Here is a 24,327-nt window from a genome sequence, read left to right on the forward strand (position 1 = left end):
GGGGGTGAGGAGTAAGAAGGCTCAGACAAGGGAATTTCCATACCAATTGGTTGAATATACTGTATAATATTTCCTGAGCAGCAGATGAAAGCAGCTTCTAAAGGAACATGATCAGAACATTGAAACAGAACAGCCAGAATGTTTGATAGAGAAGTAAGCAAAGTGATGAAATATATTCTAAAAATGTATAAACTTGCAATGCTTGGATAATAAATAAATACATGTTTAGGTAATGTTGAAATAATTAATTTCTGCAATTCAGGCTTCAGAAGCACGCTCAAAATCTTTTGTTATTGTGCTGGAGAATGGGTGCGTCACAGCTATATAACATTTTGTATTACTGTACATAAACTAACAAATGTATTATTTGATGAAGACAGGTGAATAAAAGCGAGAGTTACTTAATGCAGCAGCAGCTCTTCACTTTGGTAATACGAAGAAGCTCCAAGTGAGGATCATGTTCATATACCCCAGGGCATATTAAAAGGGATCATCTTGATGAAAAATATTTTTTAAACAATTATACTTTGTATCTGAACATGCACCAACATATTTGAAACATCAATTATGACCCTGAACGGGAATGATGCCAAAATTATCACCGGAAGTCAGGACAACTCCCATTACAAATTATGCCTATAGTGAACACCAGAGTATGACGCCCCAAAGTATATTCCAAAGTACTAATGTTAGTGAAAAACATATAACTTTATTCAACAATACAAAAACCATGTAAAGTCTCAGTAAAAATGATGGATAATTGGTGATGACACGACAACCGGAGACAGAGGTGCCATATAAATCTGTATTGGCACTGTGTAGCAAAGAGGACTCGATTCATACAATACATGAGATATAGTATAAATGCCTGTACAGCATATTATGCAAATAGCCCCACAGTAAATCTCAACCATGGCGTTTCCCAGTTAAAGGCAAAGTCACAATCTAACTGGCACAAAAATATATTAACACCGTAAGAAAGTGCAAATTGCTTGTAAAGGTGCTACATATAGTGCTTTCCCATGTGGATATGGCACCCACTGAGTCCGTGGCCCCGACGCGCGTTTCGCAGTGTTTGCTTCTTCAGGAGGCTTGTGTGAGTTGCTAAATCAAGGGGGCTTTTGTCTACCTCATACAGTCATACAGCTGATCATAATAAGCGTCGCTCCATGAGGCGCATGAGAGGCGGGTCCCAAGTCGCACCAACGTCACATCCGGCAGTCCCAGTATCGCGAAGGGTCAAGGAGAAAAAATCTCCTACTGCGTCAGTGACCCACTCTCCACTGATTGGACACCATCAGGGGCGTGTGCGTGGTCCGGGTCCACCGAGGAGGCGCGCACCACGGCCACCATCTTACATACTGGCTGCAGTCAGGGCAAGCGCACTGTAAGTATCCAGCACACAGCCATTGCAAAACAACATTAGATCACCCTAAGGCCTCTTTCACACTTCAGTTGTTTGGCGTCAGTCACTTCCGACATAGTGACGGATCGACGGATCCGTCACAATTGTTGAGAAAACGGTTCCAACGGATCCGTTTTTTTGATGGATCCGTTACTTGGGGGTTGTCTGGGAAAATAATCTACTTTTTGGAGCATGCGCAATTGAAAAAACGGATTGGGGCGACGGATCCGCCAAAATGACGGTCGCGACGGATCCGTCGCCCACAGGCGGCCATTCTATGGAATGACGGACGCGACGGATCCGCCGTGAACCGTCATTTCGGCGCTGACAAAAAACATTTCAATGTCCGTCTATGTCTAGACAACGTCCGCCAAATTTCGACGGATCCGTCGCATGACGGATGGAACTGACGACCATCCGTCACAATCCGTCGCCAATGCTAGTCTATGGGAAAATAACGGATCCGCCAAAAAAAAATGACGGATCCATTATTTGAGGAAACTGGCGGTTTTAGACTGACGCCAAACAACTGAAGTGTGAAAGAGGCCTAAGTCATGACATACGGAACAAAATAGTGTCCAACAGAATAACAAATGAAGTATGTATAAATATAATAGTAAGTTCCAAATTGAAGATATTTTTCCATATGTTGATACATTGTTCAGCATCCGTCCTGGTCACTCTGAGGGCGTACAAATGCAGTCCCAGATGGATTGTGCTGAGGTAGAGCAGATTGGCAAAACATCCCTCAAATAAGAGAATTCACCAGCAAAAGTCCAATACATATATACTAAAGATAAACATAAGAAATAAAAATAAATAAAATGAAACAGCAACCAATTAAAAACAAGAGAGACAGATGAAGGAAAAATCGCTATAGTTAGAAAAAATGGAGAAACCAGAAAGGGTTAAATACAACGGAGGGGGAATCCAAATAGATGTCATCATTAGAGTTGAGCGACTTTCATTTTTTTAAGATCGAGTCGGGTTTTGTGAAACCCGATTTTGTCCAGAGTCGAGTCGAGTGCAGTCGGCCGATTATCGCTAAAAGTCGGGGATCGACCGAAACACGAAACCCAATGCAAGTCAATGGGGAAGCATAGTCGGCAGTGAGTGGAGGCCAGGAAAACACCTACAGTGCCCATTTTAATGCCAAAAACATCCATTCTTGTTTCTGAAGCTTGTCAATCTTAATTAACTTTATAATAATAGTTGGGCATAGGGAATTGGGGGTCATTTGGCAAAAGATGTGGGGGGAGTAGGGCCGGCTCAAGTTTTTCGTGGGCACAGGAAATGCGGACTACGTCACGGCGGTGTTGCAGGGAAAGGTAAGTATTTCAACGTTGCAAGTGCTGTGATCCTGAGCAAGCAGGGGGGGCCCACTCGTTTGCATTGGCACTGGCACAGGGCCCCTCAAAGTACAGCGATGTGTGTTTGCATGGCGGGGGCGCCTCCCACCAGCAGCGACACTTTTGCGTACTCTGAGGGGCCCTGTGCCAGTGACGTCGCCAACGAGTATGCCCCCCCACCTGATGAAGGAACCTGCACTTTCATCTGCACCTTCCTCTCTGTCCCTGTGTAAGGTGGTATAACATGCGGGAAGGGGAACCTTACTTTCAGCAGGGTCAGATTCTGGCTGTGTAGAGTATAAGGGGAATGTAGTGGTCTAGGTCAATGTACCAGCAGACTCATCTAGCAGTGGCTGGGCAATGGGCAGGATGAGGAGGAAACAGATATAGGGCCAAAGAATAAAGTAGGCTAAATGCAGTTCAAAATTGGTAACAGGACTAAACAGGCGGCATTGCTTTGTTCAGTGGAGTAGCAAACCCAAGAGCAGCAGACACTGTTTCAAGGGCACAACCACACTAGTAGGCCAAATGCAGTTTAATATCTGATAGTATAGGGCGAAAGCCAGAATGTGGAAGCTCAGCTTTGTTCAGTTGAGGACAACACCAGGCAGGGGCAGACAGACACCTTTAGTAGGCCGGAACAGCCAATTGCATTTTTAAAAATGGTAATTTGGAACTGAAGGTTGAAGCTCAGCTTTATTCAGTTGAGGACAACACCAGGCAGGGGCAGACAGACACCTTTAGTAGGCCGGAACAGCCAATTGCATTTTTAAAAATGGTAATTTGGAACTGAAGGTTGAAGCTCAGCTTTATTCAGTTGAGGACAACACCAGGCAGGGGCAGACAGACACCTTTAGTAGGCCGGAACAGCCAATTGCATTTTTAAAAATGGTAATTTGGAACAGAAGGTAGAAGCTCAGCTTTATTCAGTTGAGGACAACACCAGGCAGGGGCAGACAGACACCTTTAGTAGGCCGGAACAGCCAATTTTTAAAAAAAACAGCAGTTAGTAAGAGGCAGAAGGTAGAAGCTCAGCTTTATTCAGTTGAGGACAACACCAGGCAGGGGCAGACAGACACCTTTAGTAGGCCGGAACAGCCAATTGCATTTTTAAAAATGGTAATTTGGAACAGAAGGTTGAAGCTCAGCTTTATTCAGTTGAGGACAACACCAGGCAGGGGCAGACAGACACCTTTAGTAGGCCGGAACAGCCAATTGCATTTTTAAAAATGGTAATTTGGAACAGAAGGTAGAAGCTCAGCTTTATTCAGTTGAGGACAACACCAGGCAGGGGCAGACAGACACCTTTAGTAGGCCGGAACAGCCAATTTTTTTAAAAAAACAGCAGTTAGTAAGAGGCAGAAGGTAGAAGCTCAGCTTTATTCAGTTGAGGACAACACCAGGCAGGGGCAGACAGACACCTTTAGTAGGCCGGAACAGCCAATTGCATTTTTAAAAATGGTAATTTGGAACAGAAGGTTGAAGCTCAGCTTTATTCAGTTGAGGACAACACCAGGCAGGGGCAGACAGACACCTTTAGTAGGCCGGAACAGCCAATTTTTTAAAAAAAACAGCAGTTAGTAAGAGGCAGAAGGTAGAAGCTCAGCTTTATTCAGTTGAGGACAACACCAGGCAGGGGCAGACATTCACCTTTAGTAGGCCGGAACAGCCAATTGCATTTTTAAAAATGGTAATTTGGAACAGAAGGTTGAAGCTCAGCTTTATTCAGTTGAGGACAACACCAGGCAGGGGCAGACAGACACCTTTAGTAGGCCGGAACAGCCAATTTTTTAAAAAAACAGCAGTTAGTAAGAGGCAGAAGGTAGAAGCTCAGCTTTATTCAGTTGAGGACAACACCAGGCAGGGGCAGACATTCACCTTTAGTAGGCCGGAACAGCCAATGGCATTTTTAGAAATGGTAATTTGGAACAGAAGGTAGAAGCTCAGCTTTATTCAGTTGAGGACAACACCAGGCAGGGGCAGACATTCACCTTTAGTAGGCCAGAACAGCCAATTGCATTTTTAAAAATGGTAATTTGGAACAGAAGGTAGAAGCTCAGCTTTATTCAGTTGAGGACAACACCAGGCAGGGGCAGACAGACACCTTTAGTAGGCCGGAACAGCCAATTGCATTTTTAAAAATGGTAATTTGGAACAGAAGGTAGAAGCTCAGCTTTATTCAGTTGAGGACAACACCAGGCAGGGGCAGACAGACACCTTTAGTAGGCCGGAACAGCCAATTGCATTTTTAAAAATGGTAATTTGGAACAGAAGGTAGAAGCTCAGCTTTATTCAGTTGAGGACAACACCAGGCAGGGGCAGACAGACACCTTTAGTAGGCCGGAACAGCCAATTTTTTTAAAAAAACAGCAGTTAGTAAGAGGCAGAAGGTAGAAGCTCAGCTTTATTCAGTTGAGGACAACACCAGGCAGGGGCAGACAGACACCTTTAGTAGGCCGGAACAGCCAATTGCATTTTTAAAAATGGTAATTTGGAACAGAAGGTTGAAGCTCAGCTTTATTCAGTTGAGGACAACACCAGGCAGGGGCAGACAGACACCTTTAGTAGGCCGGAACAGCCAATTTTTTTAAAAAACAGCAGTTAGTAAGAGGCAGAAGGTAGAAGCTCAGCTTTATTCAGTTAAGGACAACACCAGGCAGGGGCAGACATTCACCTTTAGTAGGCCGGAACAGCCAATTGCATTTTTAAAAATGGTAATTTGGAACAGAAGGTTGAAGCTCAGCTTTATTCAGTTGAGGACAACACCAGGCAGGGGCAGACAGACACCTTTAGTAGGCCGGAACAGCCAATTTTTTAAAAAAACAGCAGTTAGTAAGAGGCAGAAGGTAGAAGCTCAGCTTTATTCAGTTGAGGACAACACCAGGCAGGGGCAGACATTCACCTTTAGTAGGCCGGAACAGCCAATGGCATTTTTAGAAATGGTAATTTGGAACAGAAGGTAGAAGCTCAGCTTTATTCAGTTGAGGACAACACCAGGCAGGGGCAGACATTCACCTTTAGTAGGCCAGAACAGCCAATTGCATTTTTAAAAATGGTAATTTGGAACAGAAGGTAGAAGCTCAGCTTTATTCAGTTGAGGACAACACCAGGCAGGGGCAGACAGACACCTTTAGTAGGCCGGAACAGCCAATTGCATTTTTAAAAATGGTAATTTGGAACAGAAGGTAGAAGCTCAGCTTTATTCAGTTGAGGACAACACCAGGCAGGGGCAGACAGACACCTTTAGTAGGCCGGAACAGCCAATTTTTTAAAAAAACAGCAGTTAGTAAGAGGCAGAAGGTAGAAGCTCAGCTTTATTCAGTTGAGGACAACACCAGGCAGGGGCAGACATTCACCTTTAGTAGGCCGGAACAGCCAATTGCATTTTTAAAAATGGTAATTTGGAACAGAAGGTTGAAGCTCAGCTTTATTCAGTTGAGGACAACACCAGGCAGGGGCAGACAGACACCTTTAGTAGGCCGGAAAAGCCAATTGCATTTTTAAAAATGGTAATTTGGAACAGAAGGTAGAAGCTCAGCTTTATTCAGTTGAGGACAACACCAGGCAGGGGCAGACAGACACCTTTAGTAGGCCGGAACAGCCAATTTTTAAAAAAAACAGCAGTTAGTAAGAGGCAGAAGGTAGAAGCTCAGCTTTATTCAGTTGAGGACAACACCAGGCAGGGGCAGACATTCACCTTTAGTAGGCCGGAACAGCCAATTGCATTTTTAAAAATGGTAATTTGGAACAGAAGGTTGAAGCTCAGCTTTATTCAGTTGAGGACAACACCAGGCAGGGGCAGACAGACACCTTTAGTAGGCCGGAACAGCCAATTGCATTTTTAAAAATGGTAATTTGGAACAGAAGGTAGAAGCTCAGCTTTATTCAGTTGAGGACAACACCAGGCAGGGGCAGACAGACACCTTTAGTAGGCCGGAACAGCCAATTTTTAAAAAAAACAGCAGTTAGTAAGAGGCAGAAGGTAGAAGCTCAGCTTTATTCAGTTGAGGACAACACCAGGCAGGGGCAGACATTCACCTTTAGTAGGCCGGAACAGCCAATTGCATTTTTAAAAATGGTAATTTGGAACAGAAGGTTGAAGCTCAGCTTTATTCAGTTGAGGACAACACCAGGCAGGGGCAGACAGACACCTTTAGTAGGCCGGAACAGCCAATTTTTTTAAAAAACAGCAGTTAGTAAGAGGCAGAAGGTAGAAGCTCAGCTTTATTCAGTTGAGGACAACACCAGGCAGGGGCAGACATTCACCTTTAGTAGGCCGGAACAGCCAATTGCATTTTTAAAAATGGTAATTTGGAACAGAAGGTTGAAGCTCAGCTTTATTCAGTTGAGGACAACACCAGGCAGGGGCAGACAGACACCTTTAGTAGGCCGGAACAGCCAATTTTTTAAAAAAACAGCAGTTAGTAAGAGGCAGAAGGTAGAAGCTCAGCTTTATTCAGTTGAGGACAACACCAGGCAGGGGCAGACATTCACCTTTAGTAGGCCGGAACAGCCAATGGCATTTTTAGAAATGGTAATTTGGAACAGAAGGTAGAAGCTCAGCTTTATTCAGTTGAGGACAACACCAGGCAGGGGCAGACATTCACCTTTAGTAGGCCAGAACAGCCAATTGCATTTTTAAAAATGGTAATTTGGAACAGAAGGTAGAAGCTCAGCTTTATTCAGTTGAGGACAACACCAGGCAGGGGCAGACAGACACCTTTAGTAGGCCGGAACAGCCAATTGCATTTTTAAAAATGGTAATTTGGAACAGAAGGTAGAAGCTCAGCTTTATTCAGTTGAGGACAACACCAGGCAGGGGCAGACAGACACCTTTAGTAGGCCGGAACAGCCAATTTTTTAAAAAAACAGCAGTTAGTAAGAGGCAGAAGGTAGAAGCTCAGCTTTATTCAGTTGAGGACAACACCAGGCAGGGGCAGACATTCACCTTTAGTAGGCCGGAACAGCCAATTGCATTTTTAAAAATGGTAATTTGGAACAGAAGGTTGAAGCTCAGCTTTATTCAGTTGAGGACAACACCAGGCAGGGGCAGACAGACACCTTTAGTAGGCCGGAAAAGCCAATTGCATTTTTAAAAATGGTAATTTGGAACAGAAGGTAGAAGCTCAGCTTTATTCAGTTGAGGACAACACCAGGCAGGGGCAGACAGACACCTTTAGTAGGCCGGAACAGCCAATTTTTAAAAAAAACAGCAGTTAGTAAGAGGCAGAAGGTAGAAGCTCAGCTTTATTCAGTTGAGGACAACACCAGGCAGGGGCAGACATTCACCTTTAGTAGGCCGGAACAGCCAATTGCATTTTTAAAAATGGTAATTTGGAACAGAAGGTTGAAGCTCAGCTTTATTCAGTTGAGGACAACACCAGGCAGGGGCAGACAGACACCTTTAGTAGGCCGGAACAGCCAATTGCATTTTTAAAAATGGTAATTTGGAACAGAAGGTAGAAGCTCAGCTTTATTCAGTTGAGGACAACACCAGGCAGGGGCAGACAGACACCTTTAGTAGGCCGGAACAGCCAATTTTTAAAAAAAACAGCAGTTAGTAAGAGGCAGAAGGTAGAAGCTCAGCTTTATTCAGTTGAGGACAACACCAGGCAGGGGCAGACATTCACCTTTAGTAGGCCGGAACAGCCAATTGCATTTTTAAAAATGGTAATTTGGAACAGAAGGTTGAAGCTCAGCTTTATTCAGTTGAGGACAACACCAGGCAGGGGCAGACAGACACCTTTAGTAGGCCGGAACAGCCAATTTTTTTAAAAAACAGCAGTTAGTAAGAGGCAGAAGGTAGAAGCTCAGCTTTATTCAGTTGAGGACAACACCAGGCAGGGGCAGACATTCACCTTTAGTAGGCCGGAACAGCCAATTGCATTTTTAAAAATGGTAATTTGGAACAGAAGGTTGAAGCTCAGCTTCATTCAGTTGAGGACAACACCAGGCAGGGGCAGATAGACACCTTTAGTAGGCCGGAACAGCCAATTGCATTTTTAAAAATGGTAATTTGGAACAGAAGGTAGAAGCTCAGCTTTATTCAGTTGAGGACAACACCAGGCAGGGGCAGACAGACACCTTTAGTAGGCCGGAACAGCCAATTTTTTAAAAAAACAGCAGTTAGTAAGAGGCAGAAGGTAGAAGCTCAGCTTTATTCAGTTGAGGACAACACCAGGCAGGGGCAGACAGACACCTTTAGTAGGCCGGAACAGCCAATTGCATTTTTAAAAATGGTAATTTGGAACAGAAGGTTGAAGCTCAGCTTTATTCAGTTGAGGACAACACCAGGCAGGAGCAGACAGACACCTTTAGTAGGCCGGAACAGCCAATTTTTTAAAAAAACAGCAGTTAGTAAGAGGCAGAAGGTAGAAGCTCAGCTTTATTCAGTTGAGGACAACACCAGGCAGGGGCAGACATTCACCTTTAGTAGGCCGGAACAGCCAATTGCATTTTTAAAAATGGTAATTTGGAACAGAAGGTTGAAGCTCAGCTTTATTCAGTTGAGGACAACACCAGGCAGGGGCAGACAGACACCTTTAGTAGACCGGAACAGCCAATTTTTTAAAAAAAACAGCAGTTAGTAAGAGGCAGAAGGTAGAAGCTCAGCTTTATTCAGTTGAGGACAACACCAGGCAGGGGCAGACATTCACCTTTAGTAGGCCGGAACAGCCAATGGCATTTTTAGAAATGGTAATTTGGAACAGAAGGTAGAAGCTCAGCTTTATTCAGTTGAGGACAACACCAGGCAGGGGCAGACATTCACCTTTAGTAGGCCGGAACAGCCAATTGCATTTTTAAAAATGGTAATTTGGAACAGAAGGTAGAAGCTCAGCTTTATTCAGTTGAGGACAACACCAGGCAGGGGCAGACAGACACCTTTAGTAGGCCGGAACAGCCAATTGCATTTTTAAAAATGGTAATTTGGAACAGAAGGTAGAAGCTCAGCTTTATTCAGTTGAGGACAACACCAGGCAGGGGCAGACAGACACCTTTAGTAGGCCGGAACAGCCAATTTTTTAAAAAAACAGCAGTTAGTAAGAGGCAGAAGGTAGAAGCTCAGCTTTATTCAGTTGAGGACAACACCAGGCAGGGGCAGACATTCACCTTTAGTAGGCCGGAACAGCCAATTGCATTTTTAAAAATGGTAATTTGGAACAGAAGGTTGAAGCTCAGCTTTATTCAGTTGAGGACAACACCAGGCAGGGGCAGACAGACACCTTTAGTAGGCCGGAACAGCCAATTGCATTTTTAAAAATGGTAATTTGGAACAGAAGGTAGAAGCTCAGCTTTATTCAGTTGAGGACAACACCAGGCAGGGGCAGACAGACACCTTTAGTAGGCCGGAACAGCCAATTTTTTAAAAAAACAGCAGTTAGTAAGAGGCAGAAGGTAGAAGCTCAGCTTTATTCAGTTGAGGACAACACCAGGCAGGGGCAGACATTCACCTTTAGTAGGCCGGAACAGCCAATTGCATTTTTAAAAATGGTAATTTGGAACAGAAGGTTGAAGCTCAGCTTTATTCAGTTGAGGACAACACCAGGCAGGGGCAGACAGACACCTTTAGTAGGCCGGAACAGCCAATTGCATTTTTAAAAATGGTAATTTGGAACAGAAGGTAGAAGCTCAGCTTTATTCAGTTGAGGACAACACCAGGCAGGGGCAGACAGACACCTTTAGTAGGCCGGAACAGCCAATTTTTTAAAAAAAACAGCAGTTAGTAAGAGGCAGAAGGTAGAAGCTCAGCTTTATTCAGTTGAGGACAACACCAGGCAGGGGCAGACATTCACCTTTAGTAGGCCGGAACAGCCAATTGCATTTTTAAAAATGGTAATTTGGAACAGAAGGTTGAAGCTCAGCTTTATTCAGTTGAGGACAACACCAGGCAGGGGCAGACAGACACCTTTAGTAGGCCGGAACAGCCAATTTTTAAAAAAAACAGCAGTTAGTAAGAGGCAGAAGGTAGAAGCTCAGCTTTATTCAGTTGAGGACAACACCAGGCAGGGGCAGACATTCACCTTTAGTAGGCCGGAACAGCCAATTGCATTTTTAAAAATGGTAATTTGGAACAGAAGGTTGAAGCTCAGCTTTATTCAGTTGAGGACAACACCAGGCAGGGGCAGACAGACACCTTTAGTAGGCCGGAACAGCCAATTTTTAAAAAAAACAGCAGTTAGTAAGAGGCAGAAGGTAGAAGCTCAGCTTTATTCAGTTGAGGACAACACCAGGCAGGGGCAGACATTCACCTTTAGTAGGCCGGAACAGCCAATTGCATTTTTAAAAATGGTAATTTGGAACAGAAGGTAGAAGCTCAGCTTTATTCAGTTGAGGACAACACCAGGCAGGGGCAGACATTCACCTTTAGTAGGCCGGAACAGCCAATGGCATTTTTAGAAATGGTAATTTGGAACAGAAGGTAGAAGCTCAGCTTTATTCAGTTGAGGACAACACCAGGCAGGGGCAGACATTCACCTTTAGTAGGCCGGAACAGCCAATGGCATTTTTAGAAATGGTAATTTGGAACAGAAGGTAGAAGCTCAGCTTTATTCAGTTGAGGACAACACCAGGCAGGGGCAGACATTCACCTTTAGTAGGCCGGAACAGCCAATTGCATTTTTAAAAATGGTAATTTGGAACAGAAGGTAGAAGCTCAGCTTTATTCAGTTGAGGACAACACCAGGCAGGGGCAGACATTCACCTTTAGTAGGCCGGAACAGCCAATTGCATTTTTAAAAATGGTAATTTGGAACAGAAGGTTGAAGCTCAGCTTTATTCAGTTGAGGACAACACCAGGCAGGGGCAGACAGACACCTTTAGTAGGCCGGAACAGCCAATTTTTTAAAAAAACAGCAGTTAGTAAGAGGCAGAAGGTAGAAGCTCAGCTTTATTCAGTTGAGGACAACACCAGGCAGGGGCAGACATTCACCTTTAGTAGGCCGGAACAGCCAATTGCATTTTTAAAAATGGTAATTTGGAACTGAAGGTTGAAGCTCAGCTTTATTCAGTTGAGGACAACACCAGGCAGGGGCAGACAGACACCTTTAGTAGGCCGGAACAGCCAATGGCATTTTTAGAAATGGTAATTTGGAACAGAAGGTAGAAGCTCAGCTTTATTCAGTTGAGGACAACACCAGGCAGGGGCAGACATTCACCTTTAGTAGGCCGGAACAGCCAATGGCATTTTTAGAAATGGTAATTTGGAACAGAAGGTAGAAGCTCAGCTTTATTCAGTTGAGGACAACACCAGGCAGGGGCAGACATTCACCTTTAGTAGGCCGGAACAGCCAATGGCATTTTTAGAAATGGTAATTTGGAACAGAAGGTAGAAGCTCAGCTTTATTCAGTTGAGGACAACACCAGGCAGGGGCAGACATTCATCTTTAGTAGGCCGGAACAGCCAATTGCATTTTTAAAAATGGTAATTTGGAACAGAAGGTAGAAGCTCAGCTTTATTCAGTTGAGGACAACACCAGGCAGGGGCAGACATTCACCTTTAGTAGGCCGGAACAGCCAATTGCATTTTTAAAAATGGTAATTTGGAACTGAAGGTTGAAGCTCAGCTTTATTCAGTTGAGGACAACACCAGGCAGGGGCAGACAGACACCTTTAGTAGGCCGGAACAGCCAATGGCATTTTTAGAAATGGTAATTTGGAACAGAAGGTAGAAGCTCAGCTTTATTCAGTTGAGGACAACACCAGGCAGGGGCAGACATTCACCTTTAGTAGGCCGGAACAGCCAATGGCATTTTTAAAAATGGTAATTTGGAACAGAAGGTAGAAGCTCAGCTTTATTCAGTTGAGGACAACACCAGGCAGGGGCAGACAGACACCTTTAGTAGGCCGGAATAGCCAATTTTATAAAAAAAAAGCAGTTAATAAGAGGCAGAAGGTAGAAGCTCAGCTTTATTCAGTTGCAGCTTCTTGGCAATAATATAAAGAAGACGCGACAGGACAACACTCGGTGGATGCCATATCTGTGTTTTCAATGGAAAAAAACCTTTCAGTTAACTACTTGCAGGAGCAAGTTTTTGTAGCTGGTGGACAATTTTTTTTAAAAAAAGCAGTTAATAAGAGGCAGAAGGTAGAAGCTCAGCTTTATTCAGTTGCAGCTTCTTGGCAATAATATAAAGAAGACGCGACAGGACAACACTCGGTGGATGCCATATCTGTGTTTTCAATGGAAAAAAACCTTTCAGTTAACTACTTGCAGGAGAAAGTTTTTGTAGCTGGTGGCCAATTTTTGTACTGTACCAGTTTTTTGTTGTATGTGTTTTTGTTTTTAATGTTAAAATGTCTGCATTTGATATCTCTCCAGTATTTTCTTTTTTATAAGCAAAATACTGCAGTTTTACATCGGTTACATGGATACACAGGCAGCTTGGTGGTGAGTGGAGGAATATTTAAAGTAGGGACCGCAGACAGGCTATCAAAGGCCTAAAATAACAAACAATAGGCTCATGGCAGCTTTACAGCGGTTACATGGATACACAGGCAGCTTGGTGGTGAGTGGAGGAGTATTTAAAGTAGGGACCGCAGACAGGCTATCAAAGGCCTAAAATAACAAACAATAGGCTCATGGCAGCTTTACAGCGGTTACATGGATACACAGGCAGCTTGGTGGTGAGTGGAGGAGTATTTAAAGTAGGGACCGCAGACAGGCTATCAAAGGCCTAAAATAACAAACAATAGGCTCATGGCAGCTTTACAGCGGTTACATGGATACACGGGCAGGCAGCTTGGTGGTGAGTGGAGGAGTATTTAAAGTAGGGACCGCAGACAGGCTATCAAAGGCCTAAAATAACAAACAATAGGCTTATGGCAGTTTTACAGCGGTTACATGGATACACGGGCAGGCAGCTTGGTGGTGAGTGGAGGAGTATTTAAAGTAGGGACCGCAGACAGGCTATCAAAGGCCTAAAATAACAAACAATAGGCTTATGGCAGTTTTACAGCGGTTACATGGATACACGGGCAGGCAGCTTGGTGGTCAGTGGAGGAGTATTTAAAGTAGGGACCGCAGACAGGCTATCAAAGGCCTAAAATAACAAACAATAGGCTCATGGCAGCTTTACAGCGGTTACATGGATACACGGGCAGGCAGCTGGTGATGAGTGGAGGAGTATTTAAAGTAGGGACCGCAGACAGGCTATCAAAGGCCTAAAATAACAAACAATAGGCTCATGGCAGCTTTACAGCGGTTACATGGATACACAGGCAGCTTGGTGGTGATTGGAGGAGTATTTAAAGTAGGGACCGCAGACAGGCTATCAAAGGCCTAAAATAACAAACAATAGGCTCATGGCAGCTTTACAGCGGTTACATGGATACACAGGCAGCTTGGTGGTCAGTGGAGGAGTATTTAAAGTAGGGACCGCAGACAGGCTATCAAAGGCCTAAAATAACAAACAATAGGCTCATGGCAGTTTTACAGCGGTTACATGGATACACGGGCAGGCAGCTTGGTGGTCAGTGGAGGAGTATTTAAAGTAGGGACCGCAGACAGGCTATCAAAGGCCTAAAATAACAAACAATAGGCTCATGGCAGTTTTACAGCGGTTACATGGATACACGGGCAGGCAGCTTGGTGGTCAGTGGAGGAGTATTTAAAGTAGGGACCGCAGACAGGCTATCAAAGGCCTAAAATAACAAACAATAGGCTCATGGCAGCTTTACAGCGGTTACATGGATACACGGGCAGGCAGCTGGTGATGAGTGGAGGAGTATTTAAAGTAGGGACCGCAGACAGGCTATCAAAGGCCTAAAATAACAAACAATAGGCTCATGGCAGCTTTACAGCGGTTACATGGATACACAGGCAGCTTGGTGGTGAGTGGAGGAGTAGTGCAAGGAGTGTCTGTCCCAGTACTCCCAAAATATAAATAGATGTTAATGTCTCGCAAAACAACCAAAACAAAAAAAAAGGTGGCATACTTAGGTACAGGGGTGGGCTCATCTACTGAGTTTCTGACATAGTAATTTGGCAGTAACTATTTAATGGTGCCAATATAGGACACAGACACAGACTACTTTAAGTTGCATCATAGATGTCTACAAATTTGTGTTGTCAGTGCCAGACATTGAATGATGTCAGCGAATAGACTAAAGATTGGTGGAGCTGTGCGACATAATTTTGCACGTGGTAGAGCACATTTTGAGCTGGGGTAGGGGGGAACTCTCTTGAGGCCGGCGGGACCGCCCCAGGGCCCCTCATGTTACAACGGTGTGTCTGACGTTGGGTGCGCACCACCACCGCCAGAGACACTACATTGTACTATGAGGGACCCAGTAGCAATGCCGTCAAAAAAAAAGCGAGCACACCCACCTCTGCAGACAAACAGCAGTCTCACGGGTGCTTGCGCCAAGTCGCGATACCACGGCCCCGTGTGGGGAGTTTTGCCATTTAGGGAGGTGTAAACATGTCGTATGCTGTACAATCAGCTGCAGCAAATTAGACATTAGAAAAGTAATTCACAGGCAAGAGCTTTTCATAGGAAAGCTAGGTGTCGGCCGGGCAAGGTGGGGCAAAAGATTTCGAAATCCAGTTGTGGTTCATTTTAATGAATGTTAGATCGTCAACATTTTGGGTAGCCAGACGAGTCCTTTTTTCGGTTAATATTGAACCTGCAGCACTGAATACTCTTTCTGATAGGACACTTGCTGCCGGGAAAGCAAGCTCCTGCAATGCATATTCTGCCAATTCTGGCCAGGTGTCTAATTTGGAGGCCCAGTAATCAAATGGGAATGACGGTTGAGGGAGAACATCGATAAGGGATGAAAAATAGTTAGTAACCATACTGGACAAATGTTGTCTCCTGTCACTTTCAATTGATGCAGCAGTACCTGTCCTGTCTGCGGTCATAGCAAAATCACTCCACAACCTGGTCAGAAAACCCCTCTGTCCAACGCCACTTCTGATGTGTGCACCCCTAACACTCCTAGTCTGCTGCCCCCTGGAGCTCGTGTGAGAACGATCACGTGCGCTGTGTGCTGGGAATGCCTGAAGCAAACGGTCAACAAGAGTTGATTGTTTGGTTGCTAATATTAGTTCCAAGTTCTCATGTGGCATAATATTTTGCAATTTGCCTTTATAGCATGGATCAAGGAGGCAGGCCAACCAGTAATCGTCATCGTTCATCATTTTCGTAATGCGTGTGTCCCTTTTTAGGATACGTAAGGCATAATCCGCCATGTGGGCCAAAGTTCCAGTTGTCAAATCTCCGGTTGTGATTGGTTGAGGGGCAGTTGCAGGCAAATCTACGTCACTTGTGTCCCTCAAAAAACCAGAACCCGGCCGTGACACGCAACCAATTTCCTGTGCCCCCGGGAAAGGTTCGGCATTAAAAATATACTCATCCCCATCATCCTCCTCGTCCTCCACCTCCTCTTCGCCCGCTACCTCGTCCTGTACACTGCCCTGACCAGACAATGGCTGACTGTCATCAAGGCTTTCCTCTTCCTCTGGTGCAGACGCCTGCTCCTTTATGTGCGTCAAACTTTGCATCAGCAGACGCATTAGGGGGATGCTCATGCTTATTACGGCGTTGTCTGCACTAACCAGCCGTGTGCATTCCTCAAAACACTGAAGGACTTGACACATGTCTTGTATCTTAGACCACTGCACACCTGACAACTCCATGTCTGCCATCCTACTGCCTGCCCGTGTATCCTCCCACAAATAAATAACAGCACGCCTCTGTTCGCACAGTCTCTGAAGCATGTGCAGTGTTGAGTTCCACCTTGTTGCAACGTCTATGATTAGGCGATGCTGGGGAAGGTTCAAAGACCGCTGATAGGTCTGCATACGGCTGGCATGTACAGGCGAACGTCGGATATGTGAGCAAAGTGCACGCACTTTGAGGAGCAGGTCGGAGAACCCAGGATAAGTTTTCAATAAGCACTGCACCACCAGGTTTAAGGTGTGAGCCAGGCAAGGAATGTGTTTCAGTTGGGAAAGGGAGATGGCAGCCATGAAATTCCTTCCGTTATCACTCACTACCTTGCCTGCCTCAAGATCTACTGTGCCCAGCCACGACTGCGTTTCTTGTTGCAAGAACTCGGATAGAACTTCCGCGGTGTGTCTGTTGTCGCCCAAACACTTCATAGCCAATACAGCCTGCTGACGCTTGGCAGTAGCTGGCCCATAATGGGACAACTGGTGTGCAACAGTGTCATCTGCCGATGGAGTGGTTGGCAGACTGCGTTCTGTGGAAGAGCTGTAGCTTCTGCAGGAGGACGAGGAGGAGGAGGAGGAGGGGGTGCGAACGCCTACAGCCAACTGTTTCCTAGACCGTGGGCTAGGCACAACTGTCCCTAAATTGATGTCGCCTGTGGACCCTGCATCCACCACATTCACCCAGTGTGCCGTGATGGACACATAACGTCCCTGGCCATGCCTACTGGTCCATGCATCTGTAGTCAGGTGCACCTTTGTACTCACAGATTGCCTGAGTGCATGGACGATGCGCTGTTTAACATGCTGGTGCAGGGCTGGGATGGCTTTTCTGGAAAAAAAGTGTCGACTGGGTAGCTCGTATCGTGGTTCAGCGTACTCCATCAGGGCTTTGAAAGCTTCGCTTTCAACTAACCGGTAGGGCATCATCTCTAACGAGATTAGTCTAGCTATGTGGGCGTTAAAACCCTGTGTACGCGGATGCGAGGATAAGTACTTCCTTTTTCTAACCAGAGTCTCATGTAGGGTGAGCTGGACTGGAGAGCTGGAGATCGTGGAACTTTCGGGTGTGCCGGTGTACATGGCAGACTGAGAGACGGTTGGAGACGGTATTGTTTCCGCCGGTGCCCTAGATGCAATATTTCCTCCTACAAAACTGGTGGTTCCCTGACCCTGACTGCTTTTGGCTGGCAAAGAAACCTGCACAGATACTGCCGGTGGTGTGGAAAATGGTGGCCTTACAGTGACGGAAGGGATGTTGCGTTGCTGACTAGCTTCATTGGCCGAGGGTGCTACAACCTTAAGGGACGTTTGGTAGTTAGTCCAGGCTTGAAAATGCATGGTGGTTAAGTGTCTATGCATGCAACTAGTATTTAGACTTTTCAGATTCTGACCTCTGCTTAACCCCTTAATCCCGTATGACGTACTATCCCGTCAAGGTGACCTGGGACTTAATTCCCGGTGACGGGATAGTACGTCATAGCCGATCGGCCGCGCTCACGGGGGGAGCGCGGCCGATCGCGGCCGGGTGTCGGCTGCATATCGCAGCTGACATCCGGCACTATGTGCCAGGAGCGGTCACGGACCGCCCCCGGCACATTAACCCCCGGCACACCGCGATCAAACATGATCGCGGTGTACCGGCGGTACAGGGAAGCATCGCGCAGGGAGGGGGCTCCCTGCGGGCTTCCCTGAGACGATCGGTACAAGGTGATGTACTCACCTCGTACCGAACGTCTTCTCCCTGCAGGCCCCGGATCCAAAATGGCCGAGGGGCTGTATCCGGGTCCTGCAGGGAGCACTTCCGGGTCGGAGCAGGCTGCAGATGAAAGCTGCAGCCTGCTCCGATGAAAGGATGATCGCAGAACTAATAGAGTGCTGTGCACACTATCAGATCTGCGATCTGTGATGTCCCCCCCTGGGACAAGGTAAAAAAGTTAAAAAAAAAATTTCCACATGTGTAAAAAAAAAAAAAAAAAAATTCCTAAATAAATAATAATAAAAAAAAAAATATTATTCCCATAAATACATTTCTTTATCTAAAAAAAACAAACAAAAACAATAAAAGTACACATATTTAGTATCGCCACGTCCGTAACGACCCAACCTATAAAACTGGCCCACTAGTTAACCCCTTCAGTAAACACCGTAAGAAAAAAAAAAAAAAAAACGAGGCAAAAAACAACGCTTTATTACCATACCGCCGGACAAAAAGTGGAATAACACGCGATCAAAAAGACGGATATAAATAACCATGTTACCGCTGAAAACGTCATCTTGTCCCGCAAAAAACGAGCCGCCATACAGCATCATCAGCAAAAAAATAAAAAAGTTATAGTCCTCAGAATAAAGCGATGCCAAAATAATTATTTTTTCTATAAAATAGTTTTTATCGTATAAAAGCGTCAAAACATAAAAAAATGATATAAATGAGGTATCGCTGTAATCGTACTGACCCGACGAATAAAACTGCTTTATCAATTTTACCAAACGCGGAACGGTATAAACGCCTCCCCCAAAAGAAATTCATGAATAGCTGGTTTTTGGTTATTCTGCCTCACAAAAATCAGAATAAAAAGTGAGAAAAAATGGTCACGTGTCCGAAAATGTTACCAATAAAAACGTCAACTCGTCTCGCAAAAAACAAGACCTCACATGACTCTGTGGACCAAAATGTGGAAAAATTATAGGTCTCAAAATGTGGAGACGCAAAAACTTTTTTGCTATAAAAAGCGTCTTTTAGTCTGGTTTCACACTTGCGTTTTTATCTGCATGCGTTTTTTAAAAAAACCACATGTGTGAAAAAATGCATGTAAACGCGGTAAAACGCATGCGTTTTTATAGAAAAACACAAGAAAACAAGAAAAAAACAAAAAACCCTAACCCTACCCCTAACCCTACCCCTAACCTGAAATACGTGGCACTGAAATACGTGGCACTGAAATATACGTTTATATACGTATATAAGTGCCACGATATTTCAGTGGCCACGTATATAAATGCCACGTATTTAAGTGCCACGTATTTAAGTGCCACGTATTTAAGTGCCACGTATTTAAGTGCCACGTATTTAAGTGCCACGTATTTAAGTGCCACGTATTTAAGTGCCACGTATTTAAGTGCCACGTATTTTTCAGTGCCTGAAATACGTGGCACTGAAATACGTGGCACTGAAATACGTGGCACTGAAATATCGTGGCACTGAAATATCGTGGCACTGAAATATGTGGCACTTAAATACGTGGCTCTTAAATACGTGGCACTTATATACGTGGCACTTATATACGTGGCACTTATATACGTGGCACTTATGACTGTCAGAAAATGTTCAGTAAACGGTTAGGGGTGAGGTTAGGGGTAGGGTTTCAGGTAGAATTGGGGAGTTTCCACTGTTCAGGCACATCAGGGGCTCTCCAAACGCGACATGGCGTCCAATCTCAATTCCAGCCAATTCTGCGTTGAAAAAGTAAAACAGTGCTCCTTCCCTTCCGAGCTCTCCCGTGCGTCCAAAAAGGGGTTTACCCCAACATATGGGGTATCAGCGTACTAGGGACAAATTGAACAACAACTTCTGGGGTCCAAGTTCTCTTGTTATCCTTGGGAAAATAAAAATTTGGGGGGCTAAAAATCATTTTTGTGGGAAAAAAAATATGTTTTATTTTCACGGCTCTGCGTTGTAAACTGTAGTGAAACACTTGGGGGTTCAAAGTTCTCACAACACATCTAGATAAGTTCCTTGGGAGGTCTAGTTTCCAATATGGGGTCACTTGTGGGGGGTTTGTACTATTTGGGTACATCAGGGGCTCTGCAAATGCAACGTGATGCCTGCAGACCAATCCATTTAAGTCTGCATTCCAAATGGCGCTCCTTCCCTTCCGAGCTCTGTCATGCGCCCAAACAGTGGTTCCCCCCCACATAGGGGGTATCAGCGTACTCAGGACAAATTGGACAACAACTTTTAGGGTCCAATTTATCCTGATACCCTTGTGAAAATACAAAACTGGGGGCTAAAAAATCATTTTTGTGAAAAAGAAAAATAATTTTTATTTTCACGGCTCTGCGTTATAAACTGTAGTGAAACACTTGGGGGTTCAAAGTTCTCACAACACATCTAGATAAGTTCCTTGGGGGGTCTAGTTTCCAATATGGGGTTACTTGTGGGGGGTTTGTACTGTTTGGGTACATCAGGGGCTCTGCAAATGCAACGTGATGCCTGCAGACCAATCCATTTAAGTCTGCATTCCAAATGGCGCTCCTTCCCTTCCGAGCTCTGTCATGCGCCCAAACAGTGGTTCCCCCCCACATAGGGGGTATCAGCGTACTCAGGACAAATTGGACAACAACTTTTAGGGTCCAATTTATCCTGATACCCTTGTGAAAATACAAAACTGGGGGCTAAAAAATCATTTTTGTGAAAAAGAAAAATAATTTTTATTTTCACGGCTCTGCGTTATAAACTGTAGTGAAACACTTGGGGGTTCAAAGTTCTCACAACACATCTAGATAAGTTCCTTGGGGGGTCTAGTTTCCAATATGGGGTCACTTGTGGGGGGTTTGTACTGTTTGGGTACATCAGGGGCTCTGCAAATGCAACGTGATGCCTGCAGACCAATCCATTTAAGTCTGCATTCCAAATGGCGCTCCTTCCCTTCCGAGCTCTGTCATGCGCCCAAACAGTGGTTCCCCCCCACATAGGGGGTATCAGCGTACTCAGGACAAATTGGACAACAACTTTTAGGGTCCAATTTATCCTGATACCCTTGTGAAAATACAAAACTGGGGGCTAAAAAATCATTTTTGTGAAAAAGAAAAATAATTTTTATTTTCACGGCTCTGCGTTATAAACTGTAGTGAAACACTTGGGGGTTCAAAGCTCTCAAAACACATCTAGATAAGTTCCTTAGGGGGTCTACTTTCCAAAATGGTGTCACTTGTGGGGTTTTTTAATGTTTAGGCACATCAGGGGCTCTCCAAATGCAACATGGCATCCCATCTTAATTCCAGTCAATTTTGCATTGAAAAGTCAAATAGCGCTCCTTCCCTTCCGAGCTCTGCTATGCACCCAAACAGTGGTTTACCCCCACATATGGGGTATCGTCGTACTCAGGACAAATTGCACAACAACTTTTGTGGTCTAATTTCTTCTCTTACCCTTGGGGAAATAAAAAAATGGGGGTGAAAAGATCATTTTTGTGAAAAAATATGATTTTTTATTTTTACGGCTCTGCATTATAAACTTCTGTGAAGCACTTGTTGGGTCAAAGTGCTCAACACACATCTAGATAAGTTCCTTAAGGGGTCTACTTTCCAAAATGGTGTCACTCGTGGGGGGTTTCAATGTTTAGGCACATTAGGGGCTCTCCAAACGCAACATGGCGTCCCATCTCAATTCCAGTCAATTTTGCATTGAAAAGTCAAATGGCGCTCCTTCCCTTCTGAGCTCTGCCCTGCGCCCAAACAATGGTTTGCACCCACATATGGGGTATCAGTGTACTCAGGACAAACTGCACAACAATTTTTGGGGTCCAATTTCTTCTCTTACCCTTGGGAAAATAAAAAATTGGGGGTGAAAAGATCATTTTTGTGAAAAAATATGATTTTTTATTTTTACGGCTCTGCATTATAAACTTCTGTGAAGCACTTGTTGGGTCAAAGTGCTCAACACACATCTAGATAAGTTCCTTAAGGGGTCTACTTTCCAAAATGGTGTCACTCGTGGGGGGTTTCAATGTTTAGGCACATTAGGGGCTCTCCAAACGCAACATGGCGTCCCATCTCAATTCCAGTCAATTTTGCATTGAAAAGTCAAATGGCGCTCCTTCCCTTCTGAGCTCTGCCCTGCGCCCAAACAATGGTTTACACCCACATATGGGGTATCAGTGTACTCAGGACAAACTGCACAACAATTTTTGGGGTCCAATTTCTTCTCTTACCCTTGGGAAAATAAAAAATTGGGGGTGAAAAGATCATTTTTGTGAAAAAATATGATTTTTTATTTTTACGGCTCTGCATTATAAACTTCTGTAAAGCACTTGTTGGGTCAAAGTGCTCACCACACATCTAGATAAGTTCCTTAGGGGGTCTACTTTCCAAAATGGTGTCACTTGTTAGGGGTTTCAATGTTTAGGCACATCAAGGGCTCTCTAAATGCAACATGGCGTCCCATCTCAATTCCAGTCAATTTTGCATTGAAAAGTCAAATGGCGCTCCTTCCCTTCCGAGCTCTGCCCTGCGCCCAAACAATGGTTTACACCCACATATGGGGTATCAGCGTACTCAGGACAAATTGCACAACAATTTTTGGGGTCCAATTTCTTCTCTCACCCTTGGGAAAATAAAAAATTGGGGGTGAAAAGATAATTTTTGTGAAAAAATATGATTTTTTATTTTTACGGCTCTGCATTATAAACTTCTGTAAAGCACTTGTTGGGTCAAAGTGCTCACCACACATCTAGATAAGTTCCTTAGGGGGTCTACTTTCCAAAATGGTGTCACTTGTTAGGGGTTTCAATGTTTAGGCACATCAGGGGCTCTCCAAATGCAACATGGCGTCCCATCTCAATTCCAGTCAATTTTGCATTGAAAAGTCAAATGGCGCTCCTTTGCTTCCAAGCTCTGCCATGCGCCCAAACTGTGGTTTACCCCCACATATGGGGTATCAGCGTACTCAGGACAAATTGTACAACAACTTTTGGGGTCTATTTTCTCCTGTTACCCTTGGTAAAATAAAACAAATTGGAGCTGAAATAAATTTTGTGTGAAAAAAAGTTAAATGTTCATTTTTATTTAAACATTCCAAAAATTCCTGTGAAACACCTGAAGGGTTAATAAACTTCTTGAAAGTGGTTTTGAGTACCTTGAGGGGTGCAGTTTTTAGAATGGTGTCACACTTGGGTATTTTCTATCATATAGACCCGTCAAAATGACTTCAAATGAGATGTGGTCCCTAAAAAAAAATGGTGTTGTAAAAATGAGAAATTGCTGGTCAACTTTTAACCCTTATAACTCCGTCACAAAAAAAAATTTTGGTTCCAAAATTGTGCTGATGTAAAGTAGACATGTGGGAAATGTTATTTATTAAGCATTTTATGTGACATATGTCTGTGATTTAAGGGCATAAAAATTCAAAGTTGGAAAATTGCGAAATTTTCAAAATTTTCGCCAAATATTCGTTTTTTTCACAAATAAACGCAAGTTATATCGAAGAAATTTTACCACTAACATGAAGCACAATATGTCACAAGAAAACAATGTCAGAATCGCCAAGATCCGTTGAAGCGTTCCAGAGTTATAACCTCATAAAGGGACAGTGGTCAGAATTGTAAAAATTGGCCCGGTCATTAACGTGCAAACCACCCTCGGGGCTTAAGGGGTTAAGCTAGTTGAACATTTTTGACAGATGACTTTGCGCTGATCAGTTGGATGTTGTTTAAAAAAATGCCAGACTGCACTCTTCCTAGACTCGGATCCCTTTTCAGGGATTGCAGACTGAGCTTTAACCGGATGGCCACGCTGTCCTCCAACAGGTTTTGGCTTTGACACGCGTTTTGGGCCAGATACGGGCCCGGCAGATGGAACCTGTTGCGATGTTGATGCCTGCTGCGGCCCCTCCTCCACCTCCGCTTCTGAACTACTGCCGCCTGCACCCTGTTCCCCCAATGGCTGCCAATCGGGGTCAATAACTGGGTCATCTATTACCTCCTCTTCGAGCTCGTGTGCAACTTCGTCTGTGTCACTGTGTCGGTCGGTGGTATAGCGTTCGTGGCGGGGCAACATAGTCTCATCAGGGTCTGATTGTGGATCTGTACCCTGAGAGGGCAATGTGGTGGTCTGAGTCAAAGGAGCAGCATAGTACTCTGGCTGTGGCTGTGCATCAGTGCACTCCATGTCAGAATATACTT

Source organism: Ranitomeya variabilis, chromosome 4 (assembly GCF_051348905.1).
Source record: "Ranitomeya variabilis isolate aRanVar5 chromosome 4, aRanVar5.hap1, whole genome shotgun sequence".
NCBI lineage: Eukaryota > Metazoa > Chordata > Amphibia > Anura > Dendrobatidae > Ranitomeya > Ranitomeya variabilis.